Genomic DNA, 14778 nt, shown 5'->3' with positions numbered 1-14778 from the left:
TTCTGTAAACATAGTAAACGTAGCAAGAGGCAAGTGAGAGAGATGTAAATTTTCCAGGTAAATTCTGGAGTCGTTCTTAATCACTCACTTTCTCTCACACATTATCTCTAACCAACAAATCCTACCACCTTTACCTTCTAAGTATTCCAGAATCCCCCTTCCACCTCCTGTAGCACTTTCATTCTGGTCTAAACCACGATCACCTTTTTTTGTTTTTTCTTTTTTAAAGAGAGAGAGAGAGAGAGAGAGAGAGCGTGCACATGCACGTGCATGTCCATGAGCTGGGGAGAGGGAGAGAAAATCTCAAGCAGGCTCCACACCCAGCACAGAGCTGGGCTCGGGGGCTTAATCTCAGGAACTGTGAGATCACGACCTGAGCCAAAATCAAGAGCTGGATGCTCAGTCAACTGAGCCACCCAGGGGCCCCATAAACCACTATCATCTCTTGACTGAATTATTGCACTAACCTACCAATCAGTCATTCTGCTCTACCACAGCGATCCTTGCGGACTTTCATTCAGATCCTGCCTCTCTTTGGCTCCATATCCTCCACTCGGAGAAAAAGTTTTTACCAGGGCCTATATAAGTCATTACGGGATTCCATGTCCTCCGACCCCTATTTTTACCCTCACCAAACAACTGAAACTCTTTTTCCCCCACACATTCTACCCCTGCCACAGTCATTTTACTATCCTGGGAATACTTACTGCAAGCACACCTCCATCACAGGGCCTTTGCACTTGCACTTGTTCCTACTTACTAGATTGTTCTTCCTGGAGATACACATACCTCTTATGGGTCTCCAGTTAGATATTACCTTATCAGAGAGCATGGCCTTCCCTGACCACCATACCCAAAACAGCACCCCATTATTCCTCCGTATCTCCCTATTCTACATAGATTTTCCATCATAGCATTTATAACTACCTCACAGAGTGTACACTTATCCAATCCCTGTATGTTCTTTCTCTACCCACTGGAATGAAATATCTAAGAGGACAGGGACTTTGCTTTGATTGCTAATATATCCTCAATACCTAGAAGTGCTTGGCACATGGTAGGCTTTCAACACATGTTTGTTGAATGAATAAATGAATGAATGAATCCCTCTTACTAGCAATCTGACTGTCCCTATTGGGAAGAGGAACAGTTGAAAAATACTTCAACAAGGAAATAAATACCCACTGCACTGGCTTCTTCAGATAGCACATACAATTCTATTGGTATTTGTACAAATATACGTACAGAAGGTGGATAATTATTCAACTGTAACTCCTCTACAAAAATCTGACTGCAACTTTTGGAATGACTTCTGGTCATAGCCAGAGAGGTGAAAACTGAAAGCTATCAAAAGTGAAGGGCAAACACCAAGTACTTCATTATCTACAATGCAAATTAATCTTTTTTTAAAAGCTATTCACAGTGCAATGGCTGAAAATAACCACTACCTCTTTGAATATAAATACATCTAGACTGTGGGAGACAGCCAAAGCCTAAGAGACTCTTAAAAACTGAGAACAAACTGAGGGTTGATGGGGGATGGGAGGGGTGGGTGATGAGTATTGAGGAGGGCACCTTTTGGGATGAGCACTGGGTGTTGTACGGAAACCAATTTGACAATAAATTTCATATATTGAAAAAAAATACATCTATACTTACTATATAAATTAAATTGCATGATCCAGCCCACCAAAGGAAAAAGTTACAATTTAAAAAGTCAGGAAATTCTAAAGTTTATTCTCCTCCTCTGATATTAACTTCCTTAACTAGCCTCACGTAGCATTTGAAAGGTATATACAACAGGAAAATTGAAAATTACTGCACTCACAGAAATAATGTTGAAATATGGTTGCTGAAGGAAGTATCACTTAAAAATTTCCTCATTTCTAAGAAAGAAAATTTAATGCCAAAGCTTTTCCCATTTGTAAACTGCTTTAAAAATGACAAAAAAAAAAAAACAGGGAACAAGAGACAGCTGTTAGATGAATTAAGATTATATGGCTTTGTCTTGACCTTAACTCACTGATTTCCTAAATATTTTCATTTTATATTAAAAGAAAACAGGAATACAAAACAGAAGGTTGTATGTAATAATCTCCATTATTATAAACACTAATGAAGACTGCCATACGGACATAATTTTAGGCAATTTAAATCTTACAAATTTTACAAGAGCCGAATACAAAGGTTTGATAATATTAATAAAATTATTAAAGATGCCTTCTCATACTAATTCATCTATGTATTACGCAAAGTTTTACAAGCCTAACAACACTCAAACATTAAACACGCTTTCAAAAAGTTAAAAGCACAGAGAGTTCAAGCCCCAAAACCTCATGTATTCAAATGGGTGGCATAAGTTAGTATTTTTAACTTCAATCTACATACATGCATAGTCCGGACTCCAGGGCACTGGTCCCGGTAGCCCTGTGCTCCATGGTTTGTAGCCAGGCCCAGGGCTGTGGCTACAGAAGGAGACACCCTAGTGGCAGGATGGCTTCGTAACAGAACACTTTAAGTAAATTCCTTTCTCCAGTTGGGAACTCAGCTCTGTTTCTTATGGTAGGAGATTAAAATTCTGTAGGAGTAAAGAAAAAGCCCTTAAATATCTCCTACCTAGGATAGATACCATACAGCAATAGCTAGTCTGAACAAATGCTCCAAGTCTGAGGAAAATCTTTTGTGGAATCAAAAACTAAAGGTACCTCTTAATCTGGGGTAGCAAATATAGAGGGGGGAAAAGAATACAATTAGCATCACCATAGAGTTTTTTCTTTCTCTTTCTCCCTCTCCTTACCCCTCGGTAGCTCCAAGGAGGGAGAATTTATACCCTTCCCAGTCCTGTAATGATCCAAAGCTTTTCTCTCCTTTTCTCCCCACCTCCCTTGAGCCTTAGATATTAACTTAAATCAGATTTTTCTCTCTATAAAAATACCAGTTGGTAAGGCAATACAGGATGTTTCCTTAACATTTTCAAACTTATCAATATGTAATATGCAAAGTGGCTGGGCTAAGAGAAGTATTTTTCCAGTCTTGGGTTATTCTTCTATAAGCTCTAGACATATCACAAAGCAAAATGTTTTATTTGGGGCACCAGCCACCAGCAGCTGAGTTTCGACGTGCTAATTCACAAAGCAAACCACAGTATTTGGGTGGACTGCACAAGGTGGTGCCAGTAAACTTTGTGGGACTTTCCCCAGAGTACCTGCCCGTACAGAATTACAATAATCCTGGGAAAATGAGCATGTCTGGCCATGCACAGAATCCTAAACTTGGAATTAGACGATTTGGGTTCAACTCGTTAAGCTTTGCGAATAAAGGAACACTGAACGCCTTGATGAAAATAACTCCTCTTTGCTTCTGACTTTCCAGTTCTTAAAATATTTTCCCTTCAAGAATCATGACCAGTAACCACTCTGTGGAACAATGCTTACCACTATTTTAGAGAGAGAAACAGACTCAAGTCCACAGAGCTGTCTGTAGATGAAGGGATGAAAAATAGCTCCCAAAGAGCAAAGAACAAGCTTAGAGAATATGCTATCGCAGTCAGTATACTCATGGTAATGCAATTCCCCCAGACCTCATTTGATCAAAAAAGTGGGCCGGGGCGGGGGGCATCTGGCAGGGGCACATACACAATGTGTGCTCCCCCAAATTCACACGAGGCTGTTATTTGAATAGGGCCTCTAAGGAAGTAATTAAGGTCAAATGAGGCCACAACGCACAACACAACACAATGAGGCTACTATGATACAATCAGCGTCCTTCTAAGAAGAGATAACAGACAACTCACTTGCTCTCTCTGAGTGCAAACACTGAGGAAAGTCAAACAAGGACACAGTGGGAAAGCAGTCATCTACAAACCAGGAAGAGAGCCCTCACCTCACCAACAATGTGCTGACACCTTGATCCTGAACTGCCCAGCTTCTGAACTGTGAGGATACGTGTTTGTTGTTTAAGGCACCCAGTTGGTAGTATTTTGTTATGGCAGCCAGAGCAGACTAATAATACACTATGGATGCAGGAGCTAGAAGAATGGCTAAATCATGACTTTATGATAAGAAAGTACAATTACTAAAAATAGAACACGGTCACCTGCATTCCTGAATAGAACTGTACTTGGAGCCGAGAGGCAAAACCAGGGAAGTTTAAAGGGTATGATGTTTTCACGGCTTGAAATATCCTTCTCACAAAGGTATGCCCTCAACAAGAGAACCTGATCATTCAGACTTTTGTGAGTTAAATTTCCTTTCTTTACGCCCTGCCAATTATGGTCCTTGTCTCAGAGGCTCTCTTTGGACTTCAATAGCACAAGACCACCTTAGCAACTTCAGAGGGGCACACACTTCCTTTGCATATGTTAATAAATTGGAAAAGCTATAAGCTATTGACTGAGATAAATACTGACTGTATCAGCGACTTTTCCTATCTTGGCCATGATTCATTGTGTGTATGGACAAGACAACTCTCACAGGGTGAAGTGTTTTCTTCATTTCCAAGTCTTTAGGTGTGCTTTACTACACTCTAAGGACTTTAAACAGATTCCAAGGTTCAGACCTATAACCACCGTTTGTTCTATTTTGCCAAAAGCACATTACAGCTTATTAAGGGGCTGTGTGTAAAATACCCTATTTGATCAGTACAACAAAATCTCTCCTGAGAAAGATCTAAACATTTTCCCCCCAAAATTATGGAAGTGAGTCTTAGCAAGCAGTACAGCCCAGAATTACAATCTTCTTTTTACTACTTTATATATTATGAGTATATAAATGAAGTAACCCATAGGAAGTCTGGGTGGCTCAGTCAGTTATGTGTCCGACTTCAGCTCAGGTAATGATTTCACAGTTCATGGGTTCAAGCCCGGCATCAGGCTCTCTGCTGTCAGCAAAGAGCCCACTTCAGATCCTCTGTCTCCCTCTCTCACATAAGCCTTTCCCCTGCTTATGTGCACTCTCTCTCTCAAAAATAGACATTAAAATAAATGAGTGAATGAATGAAGTAACTCATAAATTTCTTTGTAATAAAGATATATGTGGAGGGGGCGGTCCAAGATGGCAGCACAGGATAATCCTAAACTCACCTCCTCTCACAAACACACCAAATCTACAAGTACATATGGAACAATTCTCTCTGAAAAATCTCAACTAGCCGAACTGGTTTTTCACAAAAAAAAAAAAAATAAAAGGGCCACACTGAGACTGGTAGAAGAGGCAGAGACAGAGTCTTGTCAAAAATCCCACCCCTGAAATGCTGACCAAAAATCAGTAGGGATCTCACAATTCTGGAGCTTTTCCCTGAGTAGTGAGGGGTTCATGCCCCACATTAGGCAACTCAAACCCTTGGGACCTACAATGGAGAAATGAGCCCCCAAAACATCTGGCTTTGAAAACCAATGGGGTTACATCTAGAAGACCCAAAGGATTATAGGGAACCGGGGCTCACACACAGACTCACTCACCTTAGGGACCAGCACAAAAGCAGCAGTTTGAAAAGTACCTTGACTATATAGGGAGGTTCATTTGCTAACCTTAAAGCATCTGCTTGAGGGGCAGGGGCCTGTTCGGACTTTCTCCAGGTATGGAGGTGCTAGCAGATGCCATTTTTGTGCTCTCTCTCTACCCTGATAGCACTGGGGACACACCCCAGCCTCGTACTCCTGCACAGCCCACTCTAAAGCTTATAGCTGTACCGTGGCCCTATGTACTGCTGCCCCACAAACGATGGAGGGCACACCCTGGCCCTGCACTCTCTTACTGACTCAATAAAGCTAGTGGGAGCATGCAGTCCACACAAGGGATGCTCTTTGATCACCTGGCTCTGGTGGCAGGACAGATTATATTCCTGGGCACCAAGGGACTGTACCAATCAGAGACCATTCTAGGCAGGCTATCACAAATCCACTCTTCCCATGAAAAAGGCCTATTTATTTATCCGGCCTGAGGGGCAGATTTCAGATTTGCCACACATCTAGAGGCTACAAAGGTGATCTTAGGGAATGTAGGACAGGGAACGCCATCTTTGTGCTCTTCCTTGAACTTGCTACAGCTTCCATACTTCCTCAAAAGGAGCACATATGTTCATCTAAAGCCCCAGTTTTTTGCAACTGTCACCTAGAGGACATTTCCAGATTGCCTGGTCTGGAGACCAGCAGACATTACACCTGCAGTCCCACAAGATTATATATATTTGCATACTTTAAAAGCAATTGCGTCAGGGTCTGGCTTCTAATCAGCCTAAAACTAGGTGCTGACTTAAATCCCTTACTTTGGAACAATGACAGATCTTGGCACACACTCAACAACTGGACCTATCAAGAATGAATCAGACCACTTAGCCTAAGGTGAGAGAGTTAGGGCAAGGTTGAAAGATAAGGCTCACTTCCTATGTAAGGCCCCTTCTTCAAGACTTGGAGAGGTAGCAGTTTCACCCCATACATAGGAAAAAAAAAAAAAAAAGTCAAGCAAAATGAGAAAAAAGAATACGCTCCAAACCAAAGAACAACATAAAACTTCAGACAAAAATTTTAAAGAAACAGAGATAAGCAATTTACCTGCTAAAGTGTTCAAATAGTCATAAAGACACTCACCAAAATTGGGGCAAGAATGGATGACCACAGTGAGAACTCCAACAAAGAGAAATAAAATATAAGAAAATATCAAACAGAAGTCAGAGCTGAAGAATACAATAAATGAGATGAGAAATATAAAGAGATGCAACAGCAGAGTAGATGAAGCAGAAGAAAGGATCAGTAATCTGGTAGACAGGGTAGTAGAACTCAACCAAACTGTAGCACAAAGAAAAATGAATTTGAAAAACTGAAGATAGCTTAAAGGACCCACTGCAAATCAAGCAGAGTAACATTCATATATTAGGGGTCCCAGAAGAAGAAGGGGAATAAAAAGAGGCAGAAAACTTATTTGAAGTAATAATGGCTGAAAACTGGAGCACCTGGGTGGCTCAGTCCATTAAGCATCTGACTTTGGCTCAGGTCATGATCTCACATCTCACAGTTCATGGGTTCAGGCCCAGTGTCAGGCTCTGTGCTGACAGCTTGGAGCCTGGAGCCTGCTTCAGATTCTGTGTCTCCCTCTCTCTCTGCCACTCTTCCGCTCATGCTCTAGCTCTGTCTCTCTCAAAGATAAATAAATTTAAAAAAATAAAAAACAAAACAACATAACATAACATAACATAAAATAATGGCTGAAAACTTCCATAACCTGGCAACAGAAACAGACATCTAGATCAAGGAAGCCCAGAGAGTTTCAAAAAAGATGAACCCAAAAGTACCATATCACCATACATTATAATTAAAATGTAAAAAGTTAGGGGCAACTGGGTGGCTCAGTCAGTTACATGTCCAACTTCAGCTCAGTCATGATCTCATGGTTCATGAGTTTGAGCCCCACATTGGGCTCTCTGCTGTCAGCACAGAGCCTGCTTCAGATCCTCTGTCTCCCTCTGTCTTTGCCCCTCCCCACACCCTCTCTCTCTCAAAAATAAATAAATTTTGGAAAAATGTCAAAAGCTAATGATACAGAAAGAATCTTAGAAGAGCAAAAAAAGAACAACTTGTTACATACATGGAAACCCCTATAAGACTATAAGCAGATTTTTCAGCAAAACATTGCAGGCCAGAAGGGAGTGGCAAAATATATTCCAAGTGCTGAATGGAAAAAACTTCCAACCAAGAATACTTCACCTGGCAAAATTATCACTCAGAACTGAAGGAGAGATAAGGAATGTTTCAAACAAGCAAAAGCTAAAAGAGTTCATTACCACTAAACTAGCCTCACAAGAAATGTTAAAGGGACTTCTTTAGGGGCGCCTGGGTGGCTCAGTCGGTTAAGCATCCGACTTCGGCTCAGGTCATGATCTCATGGTCTGTGAGTTCGAGCCCCGCGTCAGGCTCTGTGCTGACAGCTCAGAGCCTGGAGCCTGCTTCGGATTCTGTGTCTCCCTCTCTCTCTGACCCTCCCCTGTTCATGCTCTGTCTCTCTCTGTCTCAAAAATAAATAAACGTTTAAAAAAAAAAAAGGGACTTCTTTAAACTGGAAAGAAAAAGTGTTAATTAGTAACAAGAAAGTATATGAAAACATAAATATCACTGGAAAAGGTAAATATATAGTAGAGGTAGCGGATTAATCACTTATAAAGCTAGTGTGAAAGTTAAAAAACAGAAGTACCAAAGAAAACTATAACAACATCACTTAAGGGATACACAAAATAAAAAGATGTAAAATGTGCATTAAAAACATAAAATGTGGGTTGGGATAAAAATATAGAGGAAGGTGTTCAAACATAAGTTGTTATCACTTAAAATAGATGGTTTTATATACAGGCTGTTACATATGAGCTTCATGGTAACTACAAAGCAAAAACCTACAGGAGATATACAAAAAATTAATAACAAAGAAATCTAAGCATAAAGAAAGTCATCAAACCCCAAGTAAAAGAACAAAACAAAGAAACAAAAGAACTACAAAACAGAAAACAATTAACAAAGCAACACCTAACAATAATTACTTGAAATGTAAACGGACTGAATTATTCTCCAATTAAAAGAAGACCCATTTATTTATACACTGCCTATAAGAGGCTAATGTTGGATGTAAGAAGGACCCAACAAACTGAAAGTAAAGGTATGAAAAAAGTATTTCATGCAAATGGAAACCAAAAGAAAGGTGAGGTAGCATTATTTGTATCAGGCAAAATAGACTTTAAAACAAAGAGTGTAGGAACGCTTGGGTGGCTCAGTCAGGTGAGCACCCAACTCTTGATTTCAGTTCAAGTCATGATTGCAGGGTCATGGGATCAAGCCCTGTGTCAGGCTCTGTCCTGAACATGGGTATGCTTAACATTCTCTCTCTCTCTCTCTCTCTCTCTCTCTCTCTCTCTCTCTCCCTCTGCCCCTCTCCCCCATTCATACTCTCTCTAAAATAAAATTTTAGAGTGTAACAAGAGACAAAGAAGGGCATTACCTAAGGATACAGGGGTCAATCTAACAAGAGGATATAACATTTGTAAATATGTACATACCCAATTTAGGAGCACCTAAATAGATAAAGCAAAAATTAAAGACCTAAAGGGAGAAAAAGATAGCAATAATAATAGAGGACTTTAATATCAAACTTAGATCAATGAATAAATCATTCAGACAGAAAATCAATATGGAAACATTGACCTTAAATGACACATTAGACCCAATGGACTTAATATATACAGAACATGCCATCCAAAAGCAGCAGAATACAAATTCTTTTCACATGTATAGAACATTCTCCAGGATAGATCATGTGTTTGCCCACAAAACAAATCTCAATAAACTTAAGAAGACTGAAATTAGAGCAGACATCTTTTCTGACCACAATGGTATGAAACTATAAAAAATTATAAGACAGAAACTGGAGAAAATACAGATACAAGGAAGCTAAACAACATGCTACTGAACAATCAATGGTCAACAAAGAAAAGAAAAATAATAAACACCTTGAGACAAATGAAAACAGTATTACAGCTTACCAAAATCTCTGTAATACAGCAAAAGCAGGTCTCAGAAGGCAGTTCATAGTAACATACGCCTACCTCAAAATAAGATCTCTAACAACGCAAAGTTATACCTTAAGAAACTAGAAAAAGAACAAACAAAAACCAAAATTAGTAGAAAGAAAGAAAGACCAGAACAAAAATAAATGAAATATACACTAAAAAGACAAAAGAAAAGATCAATGAAACTAAGAGCTGGTTCTTTGAAAAGATAAACAAAATTGACAAATGTTTATCTAGCCTCATCAAGAAAAAGAGACAGGTCAAATAAATAAAATCAGAAATGAATGACTAAAAGTTTTAAGTGATACCATACAAATATAAAGGATCATAAGAGACTAGCATGTACAATTATATGCCAACAAACTGACCAATGGACAGGTTCCTAGAAATGTACAATCTTCCAAGAATGAAATATAAGGAAATAGAAAATCTGAATAAATCAATTACTGATAAAGAGATTAAATCAGTAATAAAAATTGCCTAACAAACAAAAATTCAGGACTAGATGGCTAAATTGTTGAATTTACTAATAACTAACAAACATTTAAAGAAAATTGAATATCTATCCTTTTCAAAAAATTGAAGAAGGAATGCTTCCAGAATCATTTTATGAGGTCAGCATTACCTTGATACCAAAAGCAGAGACAAAAAAAGAAAATTATAGGACAATACCCCTGAGGAACATTGATGCAAAAATCCTCCACAAAAATCCTCCACAAACCAAATTCAACAATACATTAAAATACATCATGATCACATAAGATTTATTCCAAGGTTTCATGGATGGTTCGATAAACATCAAACTCAATGCGGTATACCACATTACAAAAAGAATTAAAATCATATGATCATCTCAACAAAAGAAGAAAAAGCATTTGACAAAATTCAACATCCGTTATGATAAATACTTTCAAAAGAGTGGATAAAGGGTTAATGTACCTCAATATAAATAAGGACATTTACAACTGACCTACAGCTGACATCTTACTCATTGGTGAAAAGCTATAAGCTTTTCCCCTAAGATCAGGAGAGACAAGGATGCCCACTTTTATTCAACATAGTACTGGAAATCCTAGCCACAGTAATCAGACAAGAAAAAGAAATAAAAGGCGTTCAAATCAGAAAGAAGTAAAATTGTCACTATTGGAGAATAACATGGTTTTATATACAGAAAACCCTAGAAACTCTACAAAAAAACTGTAAGACCTAATAAACCATTTCAATAAAGTTGCAGAGTACAAAAACAACATACAGTAACAATGGATTTCTATACAGTAACAATGGACTATCAGAAAGAGAAATTAAGAAAATAATCCCATTCATAATTGCATTAAGAATACCTAGGAATACCTTTAACTGAGGAAGTGAAAGACCTTACACTAAAAACTGTAAGACACTCATGAAAGAGGGGCATCTGAGTGGATCAGTTGGTTAAGTGTCCAACTCTTGATTTTGGCTCAGGTCATGATCTTGAGTTTTGTGAGTCTGAGCCCTGCTTGGGATTCTCTCTTTCCCTCTCTCTCTCTGCCCCTCCCCCACTTGCACTCACTCTCTCTCTCTCTCTCTGAAAATAAATAAATGTTAAAAAAAAAAAGATACTCATAAAAGAAACTGAGACAGACACAAACTGGTATCTGTGCTCACAGATGGGAAGAACTAATATTGCTAAAATTGTCCATATTACCCAAAGCAATCTACAGATTCAATGTAATTCTCATCAAAATCCCATCACTTTTTTCTCAGAAAAAGAACAATCCTGCAATTTGTATGGAACCACAAAAGGTCCCAAATAGCCAAAGCAATCTTGAGAAAGGAGAACAAGGATACAGGTTTCAGGTTCACTAATTTCAAAGCTATAGTAATCAAAATAGTATAGTATGGGCATAAAAACAGAAACACAGATAAAACAGGCAAGAGTCCAGAAATAAACCCACATATATACAGTCAGACAAAGAGGGTAAGAATATAAAATGGGGAAAGGACTCTTTAATAAATGGTGCTGGGAAAACTGAACAGCCATGTGCAAAAGAATGAAACTAGACTACTATCTAATACCATACACAAAAATTAACTTAAAATGGATTAAACACTTGAATGTAAAACCTGAAACCATAAGACTCATAGAAGAAAACAGGTAGTAAACTCCTTGACATCAGTCTTGGAGAGGTCTTGGAGATATGACTCCAAAAGCAAAGGGAACAAAAGCAAAAATAAACAAGTGAGACAATTCCAAACTAAAAAGCCTCTGCACAGGGAAGGAACCTATCAACAAAATGAAAAGAGAACCTCTTGCATTGGAGAAAATATGTACACATCATATATCCAATAACGGGTTAACATCCAAAATACATAAAAAAAACTCATACAACTAAACAGCAAAAAAACAAAAACAAAAACAAAAACACAATATGATTAAAAAATGGGGAGAGGATCTGAACAGACATTTTTCCAAAGACAACATACAGATGGCCAACAGGTACACTAAACAGGTTCCACATTAGTAAATCACCAGGGAAATGCAAATCAAATCCTATTGTAGTCTTACTGTAGATATCACTTCACACCCGTTAGAATGGCATTATGAAAAAGATAAGAAACAACAGCTGCTGAGCAAGATGTGGAGAAAAGGGAACACTTGTGCACTGTTGGGAATATAAATTGGTACAGCCACTATGAAAACAGTATGGAAGCTGCTCAAAATATTTAAAATATAACTTCCATATGATCCTAGCGTTCCACTTCTGGGTATTTATCCAAAGAAAATGAAAACACCAAGTGAAAAGATATATGCACCCCTATGTTCATTTCATTACAGCAGTATTCATATAGCCAAGATAGGGAAAAAACCTAAGTGCCCACTGATGGATGAATGAATAAAGAAGACGCAGTGTGTGTGTGTGTGTGTGTGTGTATGTGTGTGTGTGTGTGTGTATGTGTGTGTGCGTGTGTGTGTGAATATGTATAGATAGATATTGATACACACACACAATGGGATATACTCAGCCTTAAAAAAAAAAAAAAAGAAAGAAATCTTGCTATTTGCAGCAACATGGAAAGACCCTGAAAGTTTTTACTAAGAGAAACAAGTCAGACAAAGGAAGACAAATACCACAGGATCTAACTTATACATGGAAAAACAAAGAAACAAATCAACGAACGAACAAAACAAAACTCATGGATACAGAGAACAGAGTGGTTAGTGCCAGAGAGGAGGTTGGGAAGATGGGCAAAATGGGTGAAGGGGATGAGGGGGTACACACTTCCAGCTGTAAGATGAATAGGTCATGGTGACAATGGGACTGTGGTGCATAGTTTAAGCTGCTGGAAGAGCAGATACTGAAAGCTCGCTTATTTGCTCATGTGCTCTCACAAACACAATATATATATATATATATATATATATATATATATATATGTATATATATATATACACACACATATATATATATATTTTATAGCTTCATAGCTTTCAGTATACGAACATTATATAAGCTAATGTTCATATACTGAAAGCTATGAAGCTATAAAATATATACACACATATATATTTTGTAACTTTTATGCTGACGAATGGTGACTAGACTCATTATACTCATTTCCCAGTTATACAAATGTTGAATCATTACAATATACACCCAAAACTAAGTATAATTTTGTATGTCAATTAAATCTCAATAAAAAAATAAACTAAAAAAATGGAGTGTCTGGGTGGCTCAGTCGGTTAAGCGTCCAACTCTTGCTCTCAGCTCAGCTCTGAATCTCAGGGTTGTGAGTTCAAGCCCTGTGCTGGGCTCCATGCTGGGCATGGAACCTACTTAAAAAAATTACTATACTATACTATACTATACTATACTATACTACACTATACTATAAATAAAGAGATATATGCAGTTATTTGCAAAACATGACAGCTAGCTTTTATAGTTCATGTTTCAAAAGCTAGACAGGTTCTATTTTAGCTTAACATTTTTATTTCATTACCAGTAATAGCATGAAGATTTGAAAACAAAGACATGCTCACTTGGAGGACTTATTCCAAACTAAGGAACATTTCACCACAGATCTATCCAAAGCTTTGTACAAACAACCATCAGTTATCCACACTTACACTGAAATCGGGGAAAGTTAACCAGTAATTCAAATTAGAGACTAATCCAGAGTTAGTGTCTATTGGGTGGGGAAAATAGCTACACAAACTAATCTTAATGTCGTTATAAACCAATATATAAAAATATAAAAATATAAAGTAATCCCATGTAGCTATAAACTAGTAATTTCAACAAAGGAAGGAAGAAACTATGTTTGCTTACTCATATGCAAGGCCAAACCAAAAACTTATAAATTTCATTCGAATGGAATTTGGGTGGGTTTTCTTTGCACATCATTTAATTTTTAAATTAAAATAGATGCAACATCTATCTTTTAACACAACAGTCTTCTTTAAAAATATTTTTTAACATTTATTCATTTTTGAGAGACAGAGTGTTAGTGGGGGAGGGGCAGAGACAGAGGGAGACACAGAATCCAAAGGAGGCTCCAGGCTCTGAGCTGCCAGCAAAGAGCCTGATGCGGGGTCTAGAACTCACGAACTGTGAGATCATGACCTGAGCTAAAGTCGGATGTCCAACTGACTGAGCCACCCAGGTGCCCCAATACGATAGTGTTCTATACTAAAAAGAGTAAAAGTAAAATATCACTACTTGATATTTTAAATATCAATACTTAAATATCAATAGTATTTAAAATATCAATACTTTATATTACAACAACAAAAGAGCAATCTCATACAGATTCAAGAATTTAATTCCACAAAATAAATCCAACCATAAACTATAAGCCATTCACAAAATAACCAAAATACCTTCCTCATGTAGATTTTTGAGTTTTTAAAATTATAATTTTAAGATCTTTTCAAGAAGAAAAAGTCAACACCATTTTAAAAATAAATTTTAGGGGGTGCCTGGGTGGCTCATTCGGTTGGGCATCTGACTTCGGCTCAGGTCATGATCTCACGGTTTGTGGGTTCGAGCCCCACATTGGGCTCTGTGCTGACAGCTCAGAGCCTGGAGCCTGTTTCAAATTCTGTGTCTCCCTCTGTCTCTGCCCCTCCCCCACTTGCGCTCTGTCTTCCTCTGTCTCAAAAATAAGTAAACATTAAAAAAAATTTAAGAAAATTAAATAAATAAATAAATAAATAAATAAATAAATAAATAAATTTTAGTAAAATGCCTT

At 37.8% G+C, this 14778-nt stretch overlaps 1 protein-coding gene across 6 annotated transcripts in view; it reads right to left on the bottom strand.

Annotated features, from left to right (window-relative positions):
* COMMD10 (COMM domain containing 10) overlaps window positions 1–14778 on the bottom strand; it is a 220029-nt gene that overhangs the window by 114887 nt on the left and 90364 nt on the right. The gene's annotated exons all lie outside the window — the stretch shown is intronic.

This window comes from Prionailurus viverrinus, chromosome A1 (genome assembly GCF_022837055.1).
Source record: "Prionailurus viverrinus isolate Anna chromosome A1, UM_Priviv_1.0, whole genome shotgun sequence".
In the NCBI taxonomy this organism is placed as follows: domain Eukaryota; kingdom Metazoa; phylum Chordata; class Mammalia; order Carnivora; family Felidae; genus Prionailurus; species Prionailurus viverrinus.
Note: the sequence above shows the minus strand (reverse complement) of the source record. Positions and strands in the feature narration are given on the sequence as shown.